Consider the following 22,471-nt stretch of genomic DNA (forward strand, 5'->3'; position numbering starts at 1 on the left):
TATTTGTTTTTTTGGTGCTTAGTTTTTTGAGTTCTTTGTACCCTAGAGATTAGTGCTTATACGAAAGAAGTTAAAGGGATACACATAGAAAAAGAAGAACTCAAATTGGCACTATTTGCTGTTGATATTATTCTAAACCTAGAAGACCCTAAAAGTTCCACCAGAAAACTTCTAGAACTAGTGAATGAATTCAGCAATACCCATAAATCAAAGGCATTTCTGTATATCAGTGACAAATTCTCAGAAAGGGAAATGAAGAAAACTATCCTATTTTCAATAGCCTCAAAAAAAAAATTTGGGAATCAACAAAAGTGGTGAAGGATCTATATAATGAAAATTACAGAACCCTAAAGAAAAAAATAAAGAAGAGCTTAGAAGATGGAAAGATTTACCTTGCTCTTGGATAGGCAAAATTAATATTGTTATAATGACCATACTTCCAAAACCACTAAGTAGATTTAATGCAATTCCAATCAAAATCCCAATGAGATTCCTCATAGAAATAGGAAAAGCAATCATGAAATTCATCTGGAAAAATAAGAGATCCAGAATAGCCAAAGCAATCCTTAGCAGGAAAAGTAAAGCAGGTGGCATCATATACCAGACCTTAATCTATACTACAGAGAAATCGTAACAAAAACAGCATGGCTGTGGCACCAAAACAGACTGGTAGGCCAATGTACAGAATAGAGGACACAGAGGCTAACCCACAAAACTACAATTATTTTATATTAGACAAAGGTGCCAAAAACATGCACTGGAGAAAAGACAGTCTCTTCAACAAATGGTGCTGGGAAAACTGGAAGTCTATTTGCAACAAAATGAAATACTTCCTGTTTTTGAGTAAGTTATCAAATTTGTGAATTTAGACTATTTGTGATGTAGGCTATTACAATAATCATAAATCAATGGCCATGCAAACAACATTAATGATTCTGAGTTGGCCTAAGAAATTCATTGTTTAATGTTTGGTTTTGGAAACCTACTGCAAACTGCTAATGGATAGAAATGATTGTATTTGTTCTTTTACTGATGCAGCAGAATATTGCTGTTTTAAAATAAGCGATTTTTGAACATTTTTTCCTAAAATCTAAACACAAGTGAAGTCTGTATTTGTTTACTAATAGTATTCTCCCACATTGGTAACCCTGTTTGAATAGGTGAATGAGTGGGGCCACTTTTCTGTGACCAGGTCAAGACCTAGTTATTTTATTTGGAGTAATCTAAATTTTAGTTGTTTTAGGCCTTTTCTTCTGAACTAGTTTTTTGTTGTTGTTGTTGGTGTTGTTTATTTGTTTCTTTGTTTAAGGGAATAATTTTCTAATTTTCTACTTGGAAGGTAGAAACTGGACAACTCAGAACTAAATGGAGAAAGGTCCCTGGGGTCTCAGAGCATAGGATGTGGACTTGCCTTAATTTCAGTATGTGTCTTTGTCCTCCACTGTGGTTGGTAACCTGGAAGCTAGGTCTCTACTTAAATAATCCAACGTTTCCTGCTTTCTTTATCCCTTTCTCTTTGGGTGCTTTGTGAGGAAAAGAGTACCTACTTTACCCTCCTTGGCTCTGGCAAGTCAATTTCCACTTATGTTCTGCACCATCACTGAAAGTTGTTGACATGTGTCATCTTTGTCTTTGGGAATTTATGCATTTTTTTATGCCTTAGTAATGCTTCTTTTTTTTTTTTCCAGAACATTCTATTTATTTTTTTTCCTTTTTTTCTTTTTTTTTAATTGGTTGTTCACAACATTACAAAGCTCTTGACATATCATATTTCATACATTAGATTCAAGTGGGTTATGAACTCCCAATTTTACCCCAAATGCAGATTGCAGAATCACGTCGGTCACACATCCACAATTTTACATAATGCCCTATTAGTAATTGTTGTATTCTGCTACCTTTCCTATCCCCTACTGTCCCCCCTCCCCTCCCGTCCCATCTTCTCTCTCTACCCCATCTACTGTAATTCATTTCTCTCCTTGTTTATTTTCCCATTCCCCTCACAACCTCTTATATGTAATTTTGGATAGCAATGAGGGTCTCCCTTCATTTCTATGCAATTTCCCTTTTCTCTCCCTTTCCCTCCCATCTCATGTCTCTGTTTAATGTTAATCTTTTCTTCCTGCTCTTCCTCCCTGCTCTGTTCATAGTTGCTCTCATTATATCAAAGAAGACATTTGGTATTTGTTTTTTAGGGATTGGCTAGCTTCACTAAGCATAATCTGCTCTAGTGCCATCCATTTCCCTGCAAATTCTATGATTTTGTCATTTTTTATTGCTGCATAGTTAGTACTCCATTGTGTAGAGATGCCACCTTTTTTTTATCCATTCATCTATTGAAGGGCATCTGGGTTGGTTCCACAGTCTAGCTATTGTGAATTGTGCTGCTATGAACATCGATGTGGCAGTATCCCTGTAGCATGCTCTTTTAAGGTCTTCAGGGAATAGTCTGAGAAGGGCAATAGCAGGGTCAAATGGTGGTTCCATTCCCATCTTTCCCAGGAATCTCCAAACTGCTTAGTAATGCTTCTTAAATGAAGGTTTAGGAGTGAATGTTAATTTTCCAATGAGAGGTAAAAATCAAGAAGAGAGAATGGTAGTTGAAGTATCAGACAAAGAGCATAGAAGTTGAGATTAGCTGAACTCTGTCCGAACTTTGTATGACTTCTAGCCTGATATCAGGTAAGGGGTTTTACTTTTTTAGAGACTTTGTTTTCTTATCTGGAAAATAGAGGGATTTTTACTCAAAGAGAGTGAGTGAGTGTATGTGAAATGGTTTGCCAAATTCTCTTTTATTAAAAAAAATATTAAATGGAAAGTGTGATAAAGCACTTTGTTTTAATTCTAGGCAATTCTCACTTTAAGTTTTCAGTAATGAGAAGGAACAGTATTCTAAATATTTAGGTTATGTTATACTTAACATTCTTCTCATTCACAAACTATCTTCCTTTGAACAATGCTAAATATAGTGAAGTGGCACATCTTGATTGAAACACACTCTATACGGTTTACTTCTTTGATATTTTCATAATTTGACTATTTTTTTATTTTAAGTATTTTTTTATTTTAAATCTCTGCATTTAAAAAATTTACCTCTACCATAATCAGAAAAAATTATTGTTTAGGATTTAGGAAGATGTGATTTTATCTTTCCACATTTGACAAAATATACGAAGAAGTGTAAATAATTCTAAGGAGATGTATCCTACCTACCTGCCTTTCCATTCCTTGCTTTTTCCTTTCATTATTTTTTTTTCTTCTAGGTATATAAAAATATTTTCTATTAAGAAATAAAAATTTTTGCTAGATAATCACAAAAGATGGTTATCTTTGCAAAATGGTATATAAAAAATGAATTTGCTTGCTTTCTTAAAGCCTGCAGGATTCTATATAGCATATAGAAAATCTAGTTTCCTCAGATTGTAAATACAGAATAAAGCCATTAGTCTTACAAGTATATTTCATCTGTCCTTTTAAAATTCAGTTTTGATGATCTGCCATTAATTAAAGGCATATTATACAACTTTAATATAAAGGTCATGCAAATGAACTGGTTTGCATCCATTTTAAGAGGGTATAAATAGATCTTTTTCCTTTTTTATACTATACTGGTCACCTGGATTATCTTGTGGGTGATTATTTTACCAAATGGAGTTTCCTTGATAGAACGAACATATTTTTACTTAAGAAAGGACAGTTTAGCTTCAAAAACCATCATGGCAAGTCTTTCTCAGGCTGCAAATTTGATGAGAAAGCTTGCATATTGTTAATTTTTGCCTTTCATTGCTTTAGAGATTGTTAATTATTTTCTTTATCTGAAACTTCATTAAGTAAAATGTTCTGCCTTGTTACTGTTTGCCAATGTCTTGGCTTGGCACAGAATCACGAGCCACCACACAGCTTTGTAGATTCAAACAGCAATCTTTATTCCCGAACTCACACCGGCCTCTACACACGTTCTGGGGCAATCCCAGTTCTCCTCCGCCCAATTCACCTACTCCAGGAGGCTTTTTTCCAGTCTTTTCTTAATCTCACGAGAACTCAATGGGAACTCAGGCAGCAGGAACGCCCTATTCCCAGCAGCAATAATCTTCAACCTCGAACTTCCCTAAAACCCATATTGTCTTAAACTGGGAATGCCTTAAACTTGTCTTAAACCGGAACGCCCTAAACCCAAGGAGTGGGATACTTCCTCAAACTGCAGGATACACCCTAATCCTGGATCCACCCTTGTCCTTGAGCAGGGTCACCTTTCTCAAACACATATGCAATGTCAACAGCGAAATTTCCAAGGCAAGTCCATTTAACATGGGGTACGCTGGCAAGGAAATATCGATGCGTCATTCCTACTTGGCAATGGCCCTCAGCAACTGTTCCTAAGAACTTCCATTTATTTTATCTTCTATGGTATTCTGCTAACTGCTTTACATTCTATTTTACATTGTATTCTCACTGTAGCCCAGTAGCCCATTTTTAAGATGAGAACTGTGACGCAGAGAGAGAGGTTGAGTTGATTTACTGATTTTCTCAGACATTGTTTTAGGTACACTATAAGCAAGTTAAGAAAAATTCTGAAATTCTGATTGTCCTTTAATATGAAGCCCATGTACATTTCTCAAAAAATGAATAAACAGAAGATACCAATATGAGGCTATGAACAAATTATTCCACTGAAGAAAGAAGAGCAAATTATAAGGGCTTAGAAAAAAAATCTCTTTTGTTGACTCCTTTTTTATCCTTGGGCATTTCACTTTGGTATTTTATTTTAATTTAATGAATCTTAAATTATTAACCTGGACTATATAAGAAAGTTTGAAACTGATTAACTGATTAAAAGTTTTAACTGTTTGTGTTGATATTTATTTTTTTTTACATATTTACTAAAAACAAATTAGTATTTATCACCCAACTGAGGAAGCATTTGCAGATTTTTCTATTATAAAGTTACTTATATTTTCCCCTTTCAATATTGTTTTTTGTTTGTTTTTGGTTTGTATGTTTGTTTGGTTTTTGGTGCTGGATATTGAACTCCAAGTCACTCTACCACTCAGCTATATCAGCAACCTTTTTTATTTTTCATTTTGAGAAAGGATCTTTCTACGTTCTTGAGACTGGCCTTAAACTTGCAATATTCCTGCCACAGTATCCTTAGTCTCTGGACTATACCACCATGCCTGATAATGTACTCTTTTGAAGGAAATAACTATGCCTAGTGCAAACATTAGGAATGGAGAGCTGTGTTCCCTTCTTTGTGGGTAGAGTATTCTACATAAGTCTTTTGAACTCTGCACAGGCAATTTGTCTCTTCTCATTCATTTATGTCACTATGAACTTGATATTTGTTTTATACACGAGGAGGATTGTTTTTATCTTATTCTGGATTTTGAATACTACTTAGCAAGAATTTTCCCATTTCATTTTCTAAAAACTAAATTTATCAAATACTGGATGTTTTAAATTTTACCTTTAAATATTAACTCTATTTGGAATTTATTGCAATAAATAGTAGTATTTTAAATTTATTGTATAATGTGCATTATAAAGCATGATTTCAAATATTCATCCCAGACTCTCATAATTCTTTAGGATCTTCATTTTGAACTCTGAAGCCATGCATCTATCTGTGTTGGAAATTTTCTTTCCCTTTCTTGCAGGAACCTGTTAGGAATATTTTAAACAACTCTTTAACTTTCCTAAACTTGTACCTTCTTTTGTCTCAGTGAATAGTATGGTTACTCAATTGCCTGAGCCAAGAGCCTAGATTGTCACCTTCAAATTCCCTATCTTTTTCACCTAATAAATCAACTGTGACTCTGGAATGTGTTTGATTCAGAATTCTGATCCAAGCTGTATCCTTGGACATGTTATTCCACATCTCTCTGCATCAGTTTCTTCATCTATAAAATTAGTATAGGAGTATATAGTAAGGATTATACTGGTTAATATTAGGAAATGTTTAAAGCAGGGCTCCTTACCTAATAAGTTCTAAATAAATATTTGTGATTATTGTTATCATTCAGTGTTTTCCACACTGGTAATTTTTATTGACTATATAGCATTGTACTATATAGCATGAGATTGTAGAAGGTAGGATAGTGTATAGCTTTTGTAGCCAGGTGTACTTGACAGGTCTGAGACATCCAGTAATTACCTGGAAGACCTTGAGGAGTTGATCTTAGCTCTGAGATTTGATTACCTTAAATTTTAAAGTGTGATAATGGTACTGTATAGGGATCTTGTAAAAATAAGACATTCATATGAAAGACCAACTAGAAAACTGATGGGCACAGAACATACACTTAATACATATTACTGATACTCTTATCAAAGGGGAATAAATGGGTAATTGCAATTAAAAATCTGAATTTTTGAATAATATTTTCAAAGTTCAGAAGGTGTGAATATGATAACTTCTTAGCTTTTTTTTTTAAGTTTAATATTTCTGGGGGCTGGGGTTGTAGCTCTGGTAGAATGCTTGCCTAGCATGTGTGAGGGACTGGGTTTTGGTTCTCAGTACCACATATAAATAAATAAAATAAACATCTATCAACATCTTAAAAAATTAAAAAAACAGTAATATTTCCTAGCTGAAATAATTAGGAGAAAAGTTATATATCAGTAAAAGCTTCCCTTTGTAGTTATTTTCTTTTTTTATTTGTTCTTTTTAGATATATATGACAGTAAAGTATGTTTTGACATGATAATTATGGATTATTACTTATTCTAATTAGGATCCCATTCTTGTGGTTGTTAATGTGGAGTTTCAATGGTCATATATATATGAACATAGGAAGATGTGTCTGATTCATTCGACTATCTTTTCTATTTCCATCTGCCAACCCTTCCCTTCATTCCCCTTTGTTAATCCACTGAATTTCTATTTTCCCCTAACCCCTTGATGAGTGTTAGCATTTGCATATGAGAGAGAGTTTTTAACCTTTGGTTTTTTGGGATTGGATTATTTCACTTAGCAGGAGAATCTCTAGATGCATCCATTTACTGGCAAATGTCATTGTCATTCTTTTTATGCACAAGTAGTATTCAGTTGTGTACATATACCACCTTTTCTTTATTCATTCATCTGTTGTAGGGCTTCTAGGTTGGTTCCATGGCTTAGCTACTGTGAATTGAGCTACTATAAACATTGATGTGGCCAGTTCACTATAGTATGTTGATTTTAAATCCTATGGATATATACCATGGGATGGGATAACTGGGTCAAATGGTGGTTCAATTCCAAGTTTTCTGAGGAATCTCCACACTGCTTTCCAGAGTGGCTACACCAATTTGTATTGCTGTCAACAATATCTGAGTGTACCTTCTCCCTGACATCCTTGCCAACATTTATTGTTACTTGCATTCTTGATAATTGCCATTCTGTCTGAAGTGATATTGAACTCTTTTTATTACATTTTCCCCTATATTTCTTCTCTGTGAAGTGTCTGTTCAGTTCCTTTGCCCATTTCTTGATTGAGTTATTTATATTTTTCATGTTAAGTTTTTTGAGTTCTTTATGTATCCTGGGGATTAATGCTCTGAGATTCAGGTGGCAAAGATTTTAACCCCTTCTGTAGGCTCTCTGTTCACTTTCATGACTGTTTCCTTTGCTGTGAAGAAGCTTTTAAGTTTGATACCATCCCATTTATTGATTCTTGATTTTACTTCTTGCACTTTAGGAGTCTTGTTGAGGAAGTTGATTCCTAAGCAAACATGATGGAAAGTTAGGCCTACATTTTCTTCTGATAGACACAGTATCTTTGGTCTAATGCCTAGGTCCTTGATCCACTTTGAGTTGAGTTTTGTGCAGGATGAGAAATAGGGGTTTGATTTCATTCTGCTACATATGGATTTCCACTTTCCCCAGCACCGTTTGTTGAAGATGCTATCTTTTCTCCAATATATATTTATGGTGCCTTTGTCTAGTGTGAGATAAGTGTGTTTATATGAGTTTGTCTCTGTGTCTTCTATTCTGTTCCATTGGTCTTTATGTCTGTTTTGGTGTCAATACCATGCTGTTTTTATTTCTAGAGCTCTGTAGTATAATTTAACATTTGGTACTATGATGCTAACTGCTAAGTTTTTCTCCCTAAGAATTTCTTTGGCTATTCTGAGCCTATTATGTTTGCAAATGAATTTCATGGCTGCTTTTCATATTTTCTGTTGAGATCATGATTGGTATTTTTACGGGAACTGCATTGAATCTGTGTAGTGCTTTTGGTAGTATGGCCATTTTGACAATATTAGTTCTGCCTATCCAAGAACATGGGAGGTGTTTTTATCTTCTTAGGTCTTCAATTTCTTTCTTTAGTGTTCTGTTGATTTCATTGTAGAGATTTCTCCTCTTTCGTTAGATTTATTCCCAAGTATTTTATTTTCTTTTTGAGGCTAGTGTGAATGGGAAAGTTTTCCTAATTTCTTTCTCAGCTGCTTCATCGTTGGTGTAGAGGAATGCAGTTGGTTTGTGGGTGTTAATTTTATATCCTGCTACATTGTTGAACGATTTATGAGTTCTAGAAGTTTACTGTTGGAGTTTTTTGGTTCTTCTAAATATAGAATCAACAAATAGCGATAGTTTGACCTCTTTTTTTTTTCTATTCATATCCCTTTAATTTCTTTCCTTTGCCTAATTGCTCTGGCTAGAATTTCAAGGACTGTGTTGAATAGAAGGGTTGAATGAGGGCCTGTCTTGTTGTTGTTAGGGGAAATGCTTTCAGTTTTTCTGGACTTAGAATTATGTTTGCCTTGTGTTTAACATGTATAGCTTTTACAATGTTGAGGCATGTTTCACTTATCTCTAGTTTTCCTAGTGTTTTGAACATGAGTGGATGCTATATTTTGTCCAATGCTTTTCTGCATCTATTGAAATAGTCATATGATTTTTGCCTTTAAATCTATTGATGTGGTGAATACATTTATTGATTTCAGTAATGTCAAACCAACCTTGTATCCTTGGGATGAAACCCATTTGATCATGCATGGTGCACTTTTTTTTTGGGGGGGGGGGGACCAAGGATACTCGACTACTGAGCCACATTCCCGTCCTATTTTGTACTTTATTTAGAGACAGGGTCTCACTGAGTTGCTTAGTGCCTTGCCATTGCTGAGGCTGTCTTTGAATTTGTGATTCTTCTATCTTAGCCTCCTGAGCTGCTGGGATTACAGGTGTGCACTATATTTTTAATATGTTTTTGTATGTGATTTTCCAGCATTTTATTAAGAATTTTTGCATCTGTGTGTATTAGGGATATTGTTCTGAAGTTTTTTTTCTTTGATGTGTCTTTGTCTGGTTTTGGCATTGGGGTGATATTGGCTTCTAGCATGAGTTTATAATGGTTCCCTTTTCTATTTTATGGAATAATTCTAGCAGGATTTTTTTTTTTTTGAATGTCTAGTAGAACTTTGCTAAGATTTGATGTGGTCCTAGGCTTTTTTGTTGATAGGCTTTTGATAGCATCTTTAATTTCATTGCTTTAAATCAGTTCATTTAAATTTTCTGTGTTCTCCTGATTCAGTTTGGGTAGGTCATGTTTCTCCAGAAATTGTCAATGTCTTAAGATCTTCTATTTTTATAGTATAAATTTTCAAAATAGTTTCTGATTATCATGTGTATTTTGGTAGTGTCTGTGATTTTCATCACAAATTTTAGTAATTTGAATTTTTCCCTCTTTCTCTTGGTTAGCTTGGCTAAGCATTTTTCAATTTTATGTATTTTTTTCAAAGAACCAGCTTTTTGTTTTGTTGATTTTTTTGAATTGTTATTTTTCTGTTTCGATTTCATATGTGAATTTAATTATTTCCTGTCTTCTACTTCTTTTGGTGTTTCATTTGTTTTTCTACTCCTAGGACTTTGAGATGAAATATTAGGTTATAAATAAGGTGATTTTTGTATTTTTTTAATGCATGAGCTTAATGCTATGAACTTTCTCTCTTGGAACCATCTTCCTAGTGTCCCAGAGATTTTACTGTGTTGCTGTTCTCAATTACCGCTAAGTATTTTTTTTTTTAATTTTACCCCTTTTTCTTCACTATCTGTTGGTCATTCAATAGTGTATTATGTAGTCTACAAGCATTAGAGTTATCTTCTATTATTTATTTTATTATTTCTAATTTCCTTGCCTTATGATCTAACAGAATGCACAGTATTATCTCTGTTTTTTTTGTTTTAATATATGCTAAGAGTTGCTTTTTGGCCTAAGTTAGCATCTATTTTAGAGGATATATATGCTGCTGAGAAGAAATTGCATTCAGTCACTGATGGATGAAATATTCTATGTATGTCTGTTAAGTATAAATTATTGTTTTTCTAGTTTCATAACTTCTTTTTTTTTTTTTCAGGAAAAAATGCACCAAACACATTCACATTTCTTTTCTTTTTTTTTTAAGCAAATGACAAAGACCCAGTTTACCAGATTTTTAAACCTAAGCTTAACATTACATATTTAAACAATTGTCAAAACTTTACTAAGTTGCCAGCATTCATGCACAACTAGAAAACATCCTTAAATTTATGTTAAACCAAAAATGTAGTACCATTAATGCATTAATATCTTTCATTACTAAATACTGAAAAAAAAAAACAAAACCAAATTACTTCTACAGGAGCCTCATCCTGGCAATGTTAGCTCACAGCAGGCTGACACTACTTGGCTCACAATGGGAAGCAGATCCATGCTGGTGTTAGAATACAATCTTGTCCTAGCACTACTCAAAGTCAAGGCTCACTTTGGATTACGTTTAATAAAAAAGCAAAGTGCATACAGAGATTACAACAATTTTAAAGACAAAAAAAAAAATGGTCCTATTGTGTGGTTCCCAATGATAAACTTAAAAGTCTGTGACAAATAGGGGCTCCGATGAGCTGTTTATAAATACTTTAGATTAGGTACAATTATACTGAAAGTCTAGTTCATCTGAAATCTTTAAAAAAACGTTCCTTTTAATCCTCAAATGGTACTTGTTGTATAACATTAATGTGTGCATTGAATTACTTGTTATCCGAGCCTAGCAGCTGCTCCTTACCATTTATCCTTAAGGACTTTAACTGGCCATCTTCTTCAACTTCTACTCTTTCTTGACCATTCTCGATGATTCTTTTTGTAGTGATTTTTCTCCCATTTACTATTTTGGTAGAAGTTGATATTGATTTGAAGTTACCCATTTCGCTGCCACCAAATGATGTAGAAGAGAATGAAGTAAGGCCACCGTGACCTAGTGACCCAAATGAAGTAAATCCTGTATCAAATGCAGAAAATCCACCTCCAAATGTTGGAAATCCATGGAAAGCAGAGAAAAACGAGCCTGCAACTCGGTTTCTGCTTCCTTGGGGACCTCTTCAGTTCCCAAAAAAGTCTTCAAAAGTATCTTCAAAGAAGTTGAAGGAAAATGGGTCCCTTCCACCAAAAAAGTCCCTGAAGACATCATCTGGGTTCTGGAATGTGAAGCCAAACTCAAATGGACTGTCAAAATGACTTCCACCTCCACCTCCACCATTTAAGCCTTTTTTGCCATACTTGTCATAGATGTCCCGTTTTTTTAGAATCTGATAACACCTCATATGCCTCAGCTACTTGTTTGAATTTTCTCTCTGCTTCTTCTTTATTCTCAGGATTTTTATCTGGATGCCACTTTAGTGCAAGTTTCCGGTATGCCTTTTTGATATCCTCGGGTGAGGCATGTCTCTGCACGCCTAGAACTTCACAGTAATCCACCATGTTTTAACAGATTGTTGGAACAAATCTGTTAAAGTCTGGAGGATGGGGCGGATGGGACGGGGCGGATGGTGGGTGCTCACGGTGCTGCATGGCTGCGCTGGTGGCGCTCCTCACGCTTTACTTTCTCTTCATAGCTTCTTTATTTAGTTTTTGTTTAGAAGATTCATCCAGCAATGAGAGAGGTGTGTTAAAGTCATCCAGTATTATTGTGTTGTGGTCTATTTTATTTTTGATATTTAGGAGAGTTTGTTTGATGTTCATAGATGCTCCATTTTGGGGGGCATATATATTTACGATTCTTATATCTTGTTGATGTACAATTTTCTTAAGCAATATGAAATGACCTTCTTTGTACCTTCTGAATAACTTTGGCTTGAAGTCCACTTGATCTGCTATGAGGATAGAAACTCCTGCCTATTTACGAGATCCACATGAATGGTATATTTTTCCTTCTTCTTTTACCTTCAGTATCTGGATGTCTTTTTCTATGAGGTGAGTCTTTTGGAGATAGCATATTGTTGGGTGTTGTTTTTTAATCCAATCTGCCAGTTGTGTCTTTTGATTGATGAATTTTGGCCATTTACACTCAGTGTTATTAAAAAATTATTTTTATTCCTTGTCAGTTTATTTGTGGTTTTTCCTAGTGTAGTTCCTTCCTTTGCTGGTTTTTACATTTTAGGGGGGGACCAAGGGAATGTGATATCTGTTCCCTGTTCAGGTGGGGCTGCTGGAGCTGAGAGGAAATCTTATAGGTAGAGCTGCTGTTGGTGGTGAAGGCTTAGGTAGGCTCCTGGTTCTTTGTTGAATGTTGATTGGTCTGAAGATTTTAAATCAGTGCACCTCTAAGGCTCAGCAGTTGCTGGTCCATGAGACTACATCCCAGGGATCTTTCCTGGGTTCCACTCATGTGGGGGAAGAGCCAATCCTTATTCCCCTCTGTCACCTGCAGACCCTGCCGTTTCCCTTTTCTCTTGGGTTCATTCTCCAAACTCTGCATTTGCCCTTTCTAATTCCTATCTGGGTGCTTCTCTCCCAGCTGGTCCTGCAAGCCACCAGAGTCATGGGGGAAGGGGGAGTCCTGTGGGTTTCCTCATCCTGTTTTCCCATGTGTAAATCCCTCTCCACATTTGATTTTTTTTCTGGTCACATAGGCGCTCTCTATGTCATGTGGTGTGGGATTTCCAGGCCTGTATTTTCAGCTCAACTTGAGTTTCCCTGGAATTGCTCCCCTCACACCCCCCCCCCCCCCCAGCTACTGGCCCCCAGGCTATAGCTGCAAAATGGTTCCTTCCTCTGTTCTTTGTGAGTAGCTGGGAGAGATACAGCTTCTTTCCTGCATTAGGATATTTTGCAGCATGCCTTTCAGGTTACTCCATCAGTGTCTTTGATCTCTGATTTCTTCATACTCAGACATGCCATAGACCTTCTAAATATGCATGTTCTCTTAATTCTCTTATTCCTCACATACATATTCACTGCTCTTATACCATCATCTTTTTAAAAAAAAAAAGATTACAACTTATCATTAACATTTTCTCATTGGTGACATTAATAAACACAGTATACATATGGCATAGTACTGTGAAGTAAAATTACACCATATTTTTTTATTCAGTTTCACTGCTGTTTGATAGTTACTTTAGTTCCAGCATTGGCTACTTTTCACAATGTTATAATGAAAATTATTAACTCATGTAATTATTTCACTTGGATTAATCACATGAGAATGCACCAAAGGTTATATATACATTTAATAGCGTTTGATACCAAATTGCCCCTAAAAAACAACTACCCATCAACATTCATATTCTACTGACAGTATTATCTGTGCCCCTTCCCTGGTCCAGATGTTACTACTCTTTTTTTTTTTTTTTTTTTTTAACTGGCATTCCTTTATTATACACGAAGTTGAACATTTAATCATCACTCTGTTTATCTTTTTAATGTGTCCATTTAAAAAACTTAAGATATTAACCATTTTATTGTTTTGGATAAAAATAAATATTTCTAATCATATTCATCCTGATACTTTACCTAAAGTTTATATATATTATGTGTAAGTCTTCCTTATAGGTTTGTTGTGTTTGTGTATTTCAGAAATTTTCATTTTTATGAACTACAGTCTGTATTTCACTTATTTGCTGATATTTTTGCCATTGTTTTTATATGAAGGTAGATTTTCTTTATTCCAGGACTATATTGATATTTGCTGTATTTTCTTCTTGAATTTTAAATGTTTCATTTTTATAGTAATTCTGTAATCTAATTATAATCTGTTTTACCCAATGTTTGATATTTTTAAGAAATATTTTATTGGTCTTGTTAAATAATTCTCAAATATTCAAATTAGAATTCCAAGTACTTGACCACTGATACTAACAACATCTATGAAATTAGTATTACTATCATGTTTTTGAATAGTTGCTGAAAATAAGGAAGAAAAAAAATCTATTCTGGTTTTCAGTAGTAAAACTTTGAAAGATTCTAGAAATAATTCTGAATTAATTTCTTGACTAAGGTAGTCCTAAAAACTAAAATGAGATAATTTGCCAGGTTCTTTCTCTTTCATTAGCCACTGACAAGATTTTAGGAGTTTCAGAATCTGTTCCACCATAAAAACAAGGCCAAATGATTTTGTTGAAAAAATTAAGTATAGAAAAGAGACCTATCATTTCCATTATAACAGGAAACCTCACTCAATTCAAAGTTCAGAATAATGCCAGTCTTAGTGGTTCTTGGTACTGGCAGAAGCTGGGAAACTCAACATAACCGCTGTCAATATATCTCCCAGTTGCCTACAACCCACTTAGACAACCCATTCTGTCAGTTCCTAGGAAAACATTCTTGACACATACCTAGCATCCACTGAGGTTTCTTTTGTACTTCTACCTCTCAGTAATACCTACCAAAATTAAATATCTTATAACCCAGAAGCAGAGCATAGATAAAATCTTCTTCGGTTATAACAGACATTTTACTTTATTCTTCCATACCTTTTATTCTCAGACACAATAAGCTGAGTATACATTGTGTCAAGATCTATACTCACATCTATCTGAAATTGCTGTACAATTCTGTGGAGGAAATCTAAATCCATATTTCTTTAATCTGAATGAAGAGACTTAAGGGTATTTTAGGTTTTGATACCATTGGTATATACTCTTAGCACATCAGTAATGCGAAGTCTGACCATACATACTAGACTTCTATTTCTTACAGTAAACAGTTTAATGTGGAAACAATCTGAAAAAGTTATAAGGTTTTCATTAAATTTTGTTAAAAGGTCCAACTCTTCATATTTTATCTACTTAAGCAGAGCCTCTTGTTCATTCTGTAAAAACAGTCTAATTTGCTCACATTCAGAATTTGTTTATTCTCTTTTATATTCTACCTTCTTTCTCAGCTAGAGGGATTTGCTGCCTTGTACAGTTATCACTTTTTCAACTAATTCCACATTATTCTTCAAGGGCTTGATGCTAGATGCTAGAAGTAGTCTGTGGTGTCAACTTTTTTAATGGGACAAATGTAGTGCCTCTGCTGTTTGGTATACATAAAACCTGTAGGTTCTTCACAGAGAAAAGAGTCAGAAATTATGTGTTACTTATACACAGCATTTTCTTCCTGCCTCTTCCTCTTGCTCTTTTGGATCTGGAGTAGCTTAGCAAATTCATTCCAATGATAGAGCAGGGGATTCCTCCCAAACTTTCTTTGTGGAAAGCAAAATTAGCAGACAGGCCAGGGAAAGGCATCATTTTGATATACTTCCTAGGATATACTGAGGCAGTAAAAATAGAAGTTGTACCCATAGTTAGTGGTCACTGGTTCTTTCAGGTATTATGGACAGATGGGACAACTGCACACCCTTGGAGGTCTGCCAGGGCTGTCACACATTCCACTGAACTTTGAGTAAAGATAGTGAACAAAGCCTGCCTTCCCAGAACTCAGGTCTCAATATGAAGTAGATATCCTTCAAGACAAAGCCGGCCTCCCTAGAACTCAGGTCTCAATGTGAAGTAGCTATCTTCCAAGACCGTGCATATAGACTAGCTCTAGGTTTCACTGACCTGACATGTTATTGGCTGTCACTGAAGTCTTGTTTAGTTGTCTGCACCTTAGCTCAGAGGATAAAAAGAATTCCAAGCTTATAGCTCTATCACTGATAAGCCCATCTGCACTTAGGTTTAATGACTTTCTTCAAGAAAGAAGCCACTGACCTAATATACCAATCATTTCTTTACAATGTAGAGATCTAAAGAATGATGGGGAAAACCAGCCCCATAAACAATTATGGGGGAAAACTGCTGACATAACAATGTAAAACCTTCAAGTCCTATTTTAAAATGCTCCATATGTATTGTGTTCACCCCCTTTGATTGAACTTTAATACAACCAAGTAACTAAGAATCTTTCTTGATCAAACCCAAGGGAGACTCTTTCACATTATTCTTTTCTGTGGAGCAGGTATACATAATAATATGTCAAAATACACTCTACTGTCATGTATAAATACACTCTACTGTCATGTATATCTAAAAAGAACAAATGAAAAAAAAAAGTTAATTTTTTTTAAAGTAGGTAAGATTTAAAATTATCTCATTGGCTTTGGTCTTCCCTGACTAAATAAATCCCAGCTGAACTTTAGCTGTAGATATTTAGGATATTTGATAATATGTCATTCCCAAAATGCTTAAATGGAATGATTAGATCCTGTATTAGCATACCATAGCTTTTAAAAAGGGTGAGGTAGGTCTACCAGGTTTGGTTGGTAATATTAATAAAGTATAACTCATTATGAGATCTTCATGAGACTAAAAAAGGGAAACCATATCTGACATACAAAAAGAATGAAGTAACTGTTAGCTGCCTTTGGTTTTCATGGAAGAGTATCTCCCCCATATTAAAAAATAAGAACATAGTTGTCATGTAGTTATAATACAAGATGTATAGTATAAGTTTGTTTTGTTATTTTATCTTTATAGGAAAAAAATCTTTATATACTTAGTAAGTATATATATATATACTTACTAAGTATGTAAAGTATATATTTATGTTTGCTCCTGTGTAGAAGAAAAGAGTCAGTGCCTTGTTTATGTTTGGCAAGCTGAGAGGAGGAAGCAAAACCACAATTTATTTTCATTGTTATTTATTGTTTGAATGGTTATAAATAAAAATCCCTTAAGTGGTATTTTTTAGTTAAAATTAAATAAAATTTATTTTTAATAAAATGAATAATTTTAACAATCTTTAAAAAAAACGCAAAAAAAAAAAAGAAAAAGGTATATCTTCTGATCTGGAAGGTCTTTAGACTATAGTTTTATCATTTCATTTCATGTATATGGTTACTTGTGCAGCAAAGAATTATTAATTCTTACTTTAAAGTGCTTTGCTGGTACTGTAAATCAGCTGAGTACTGAGTACTGTATCCTCCCTCCTTCCCCCTCCCTCCCTCCCTCCCTCCCTCTCTCTCTCTCTCACACTCTCTCTCTCTCTCTTTCTGATTGGAATTGAACCCAAGGTCTCAAGTATGCTAAGCCATGTACTCTACCACTGATACTTTAATACTCTGACAAAGTCCCAAATGTGTATGTGGTATTAAGTTTATTGAGACTTTTCCTCCCCTGGATACTGGATGTTTTAGTCAACTTTTTTGCTGCTATGATGAAAGGGCCTGACCAGAAAAATTGTAGAGGAGGAAAAGTTTCTTTGAGGGCTCACAGTTTCAGAGGTCTTAGTTCATAGAAGGCTGACTCCATTCCTCAGGGCTCAAAGTGAGGCAGAACATCATCGCAGAAGGGAGTGGCAGAGGCAAGCAGTTCACGTGATGATCAGAAAGAAGAGAGAGACTCTACTCTCTAGATACAAAATATATACCCCATAGCCACACCCCCAATGAACTACTTCCTCCAGTGACTCTCCACCTGCCACCAGTTACCACTCAGTTAATCCCATCAGGGATTAATTCACTAATGAGTTTAAGGTGATCATTTTACCTCTGAACTTTCTTGCATTGTCTTACACATGAACTTTTGGGGGACACTTCTATTTCAAATCATAACACTGGGGATTGAATCAAAGGGTTCTTTACCACTAACCTACATCCTCAACCATTTTTATTTTTAATTTGGTATGTATCTCATTTAATTTCTGAGGCTGGCCTTGAATTTGTGGTCCTCCTGTCTCAGCCCTCTGAGTTGTAGGGTCTGTAGGTGTGTATTGCCATACCTGGCTTATTGTGATTTTTAACAATAAAAATTATTGAATAATTTGATTTTTTGGATATTTTTAGGAAGGAAATATATCAAGTAAAAGAATCATTTACTGGAATTCTGTTACTATTAATGAAGAGTTAATTCATGTCTGGGGCTATAGCTCAATGGTACAGCAGATACTTAGCATGCACAAACAAAGCTTTGGGTTCAATCCAAAAATATAAGAAATAAGTAAAATTGACTCATGCTCAAATGTTAACTTTCTAATATATGTTATTCTTAACAGTGAATGAGTATTGAATAGAGCTACAGAAGAAACAAATATATGAAATATTATTCAAAAATTGACATATATTAGTTACTTATGTTAGGACTCATCTGGGATTGCAATCAGTTTTCTTAGAGTCTTGCTACTTCCCATATACTCATTTGACTTAGCCATATCTTTTAGAATATCATTTTAAATGTGCTTATTATTGCAATTTCCCAAAATGCAATGTAAATGACATAGATGCCAATTCTTTTTTTTTTTCCTACTTAGTTGTACATGACAACAGAATGCATTTCAATTATACACAAATGGAGCACAACATTTCAATTCTCTGGTTTTATATCGTGTAGAGATGCACCATTTGTGCAATCATATATGTACCTAGGGTAATGATTTTCATCTAATTCCACCATCTTTAGATGCCAATTCTTGTTATCTTTTTTAGAATGAAAAATGTCTTCGCTGATTCCTTTTTTTAAAAAAAAAAATTTTAATGGTAGTTGGACACAATACCTTTATTTTATTTATCCATTTTTATGTGGTGCTGAGGATCGAACCCAGGACCTCGCCCGTGCAAGGTGAGCACTGTACTGCTGAGCCACAACCCCAGACTCTAATTCCTTTTTTATAATATATGTTTATTTCCTAAAACAAACTGTTTGCTCATTTAAATGGTTGTATCAAATATGTAAACTTTTTGCTTAGCACTTTATTTATCTTAGCTTATTTTAAAAAAAACATTTGTTTTTAAGTTGCAGGTAGACACAATACCTTTAATTTATTTTTTTAATATGGTGCTGAGGATTAAACCCAGTGTGTCATGCATGCTAGGCAAGTGCTCAACCTCTGAGACACAATCCCAGCCCCTATCTTAGCTTATTTTTTTTTAGAGAGAGAGAGAGAGAGAGAGAGAGAGAGAGAGAGAGAGAGAGAGAATTTTTTAATATTTATTTTTTAGTTATCGGCGGACACAACATCTTTGTTTGTATGTGGTGCTGAGGATCGAACCTGGGCCGCACGCATGCCAGGTGAGCGCGCTACCGCTTGAGGCACATCCCCAGCCCCAACTTATTTTTAATGTTTACATTTGTGAAATATAATTTACCATACTATGTTCAATTTGTGATTTAGGCATATAGTTTAAATTATTGTTTTATTTCCAAGAACACATTTGAACTTGCAATAAACAAAAAATATGATATTTTAAACTAACTGAAATACTGTGCCATTAAATATTGTTGAATTTTTATTTTCCTCAGAAGTCCACAAGAAATGTTAAATAATTTAGTGTTGATTCATAATTCAAAGTTTCATTTCTTTCCTTAACATACTATTTTGAAATTTGGGGAATATAAAATTGCTGCCAAGTTATTAATAACTTCAGCTACAAAATTAGGGCTTTGTCTGCTTATTTTAATGGTGTTCTGTCCTATATGTTATCGTTTTTTATTTCCCAAAGAAAGAAACATGGTCTATAGAATGACATAATAAATAAATATAGGATCATATCTAAAGTCAATATCAAATATTATTTTTGAAGAAAGATACTTAAATGTCTCCAAGGATTCTTCCCAAAGCTCTAGTTTGAATTTTTACTTTTGTTCATAAACTCCTTATATTGATTCCATGAGTTCTTATTTTGACAAATACAAGCAAATTGGACCAATTTGTCAGTCTAAATTAACTGTGAAGTTAGTGATAGTGAATGACTTATGGGTTTAAAAACCTCTTGATTCCATCAGTATTCAGTCAGTTGAAGTGTACAACTGGTGAACAGTTACAGGGTAAATTTCTATGAGTGAATCATTTCCATTTGTTGATTTCCTGGGGTGAGTAGCTTGCCAGTTTAGTAACCTCACATTTTATAAACCATCATTAGAATGGCATTCAAAAGTATTTTATGATTTGTACAACTAATATTGTAACAAATTTCAATAAAATGAGAATCCAAATTGATTACATTAAGCTCTGTTGTCATTGTAAAAGCATTTAGTTATGAAGCCATTACTGCAATGTTCTTTGCAACAGATTTCATATATATTTGCAAAATTGATTTATAATTTCTATTTTCAGGGTGCCTGCTAAAGTATTATACAGTAGTCTGTGTTCTGAGTTAATGCTATTGATTTCTCTTGATGTTGATTATACTTTATTGACTGCATTATTTTTTTTCTTGATCAATAGTTATTCAAAAGTTTATTTAGTGCTCTTTATTACTGATGATTTTAAGATGACTCTTCATATAAAGAAACCTTTAACTTCTAATATTCATTAGTCGTTCTCCTCGTTTATGACTGCAATCATTAGAACACAGATAAAATCTCTTTATCAAATGAATCTGTATTTTTTGTGGTTATTAATGACAAAGGAAATTTACGTTTTCATAAGCAATCAATGAGTTTAACTATTATTTTCTGAAATTGTAGCATAATCATTAAAAACATCATTCATCTATTTTTTGATTACCTACTATTTGAATTTAAATTTTCCAATTGGGCATAATGTTACTTAACATAGAGTTATCTTAATTCTACTTACCTCTATTAAGAATGAAAGAAGAACTCTCTTCATTGATAATCATCTGTTTTTATCCTACTTATTTTAGAATTGTAAAATATTTGAACTTGAAGAGATCATCCTTTTGAATCCCCTTGCCTTATCATTGAGAAAAGAAGGTTTAAAAAGATAAGATGACATGCCATACACACACATGCACTCATGCATGCATGTGTGTTTGTGCACATCCACACATATATTTTTTTCTTTAGCAATGATAATTAAATCTCAGGCTTTGTGCAGCCCAAGTATGCTCTGTACCATTGAGCTATACCCCAAGCCCTACCAGTATTATTAAATAAAAAGCTTGTATGATACATTCACCTGAAATGTTTAATAGATATCTACTGAAGTAGATGCTTATGAAAACCTAAATAAAATGATCATAATAGAAGAGTTTAGTTTTACATTAGATAGAAATATAGTGCAAATTAGCACAAAACATATTTTAAAAATCAAGTGTACTTTTCTTTTGGTAAAAATGGAATAAGGCAGTTTTTGCTATTTGCTTTAGTTACAAACTGTTAACTCTAATAATAGGAATAGAATGGCACTAAGGAGAGTTAGCCTCAGTTACATTTAAATTATATAAAGAAGTTATAACAAGGAGCTTACTAATAATATTGTTCAAATAGCAGAGAGATACTTGATAGGTTCTCTTAGAAAACAAGTGATGTTTCTTTTATAAGACTATCATAATAAGGTTTATCTTTTAAAGTTATTCCTGTAGTTATAAATTGTTTTTTTAGAACTGAAGTGAATGAATGTTTTTATTCACTGCCTTTAGAATTTTGATAGTAATGATAATACTTTTAAGTGTAAAGTTTTAATTTTAATAAGCATTTGCTGTATATGAGTTGTGAATGTTTCCTTACCTAGTCTATATTAATGTCAGGACAATTCAAATTGCTTTTTTTATCTTATCTTTTTTTTTTCTTTTTTTTTAGATTTTTGTATTTTGTGGGATAACTTTTTTTTTCTTTTTGGTGATGATGCTAGACATTGAAACGGGGAACCTGCATGTACCAGATGAGGGATCTATCACTGAGCTACACCTCTAGCCTAAGGGATATTCTTGAAATTCCAATAATTAACTAATATTGGAAAATATAAAAATCCTCGAATAGGGATTGAAGTGAATGATCTGAATTTTATTTAAGCTTCATTATAAACTAAAGGAATTTATCTTTCTAGGGTTGTATCTTTCTAAAAAAATTTTTTTATAATACTTGTGACAGTTGGTAATGGTCTTTCTTCAGCTTAAAAAAATGGTCTTTTTAATAAAAGTAATACATGGATGTAAATCTGTTATATTTCTGGTTTTTGGGTCATCCTGTAATGTTTAATTATGAACTCCAGGTATAAGAAGCAAATGGTGTGATATATTATGGAAGAGTTCTTTTGTCGTAGAAATATTTTCAGAAATAACCACAATTACAAATCTGAGACTATATTGCCGCAGTCTGGCTGGGCACAGAATCACGATCCACTCACAGCTTTGTAGATTCAAACAGCAACTCTTTATTCCCGAACTCACATCGGCCCTCTACAAACACCTTCTCAGGAAATCCATGTTCTGCCCCCAAATCACGTATTCCACCAGGCTTTTTTTTAAATACTTTCTGAATCCCACAAGAACTCAACGGGAACTCAGGCAGCAGGATATGCCCTATTCCCAGCAGGAAATAACCTTAAACCTGGAACTGCCCTAAACCCAGATTGTC

The 22,471-nt window shown here is 34.0% G+C and overlaps 1 protein-coding gene and 1 pseudogene across 3 annotated transcripts in view; one reads left to right on the top strand and one right to left on the bottom strand.

Annotated features, from left to right (window-relative positions):
* METTL15 (methyltransferase 15, mitochondrial 12S rRNA N4-cytidine) overlaps positions 1 to 22,471 on the top strand; it is a 235,173-nt gene that overhangs the window by 51,806 nt on the left and 160,896 nt on the right. The window lies entirely within an intron of this gene.
* Positions 10,976 to 11,731, bottom strand: LOC308641278 (dnaJ homolog subfamily B member 6-like; annotated as a pseudogene). Its single transcript has one exon. The product of its transcript is annotated as a dnaJ homolog subfamily B member 6-like (transcript).

Source organism: Spermophilus citellus (assembly GCF_964194105.1).
Source record: "Spermophilus citellus genome assembly, chromosome: 2".
In the NCBI taxonomy this organism is placed as follows: Eukaryota; Metazoa; Chordata; class Mammalia; order Rodentia; family Sciuridae; genus Spermophilus; species Spermophilus citellus.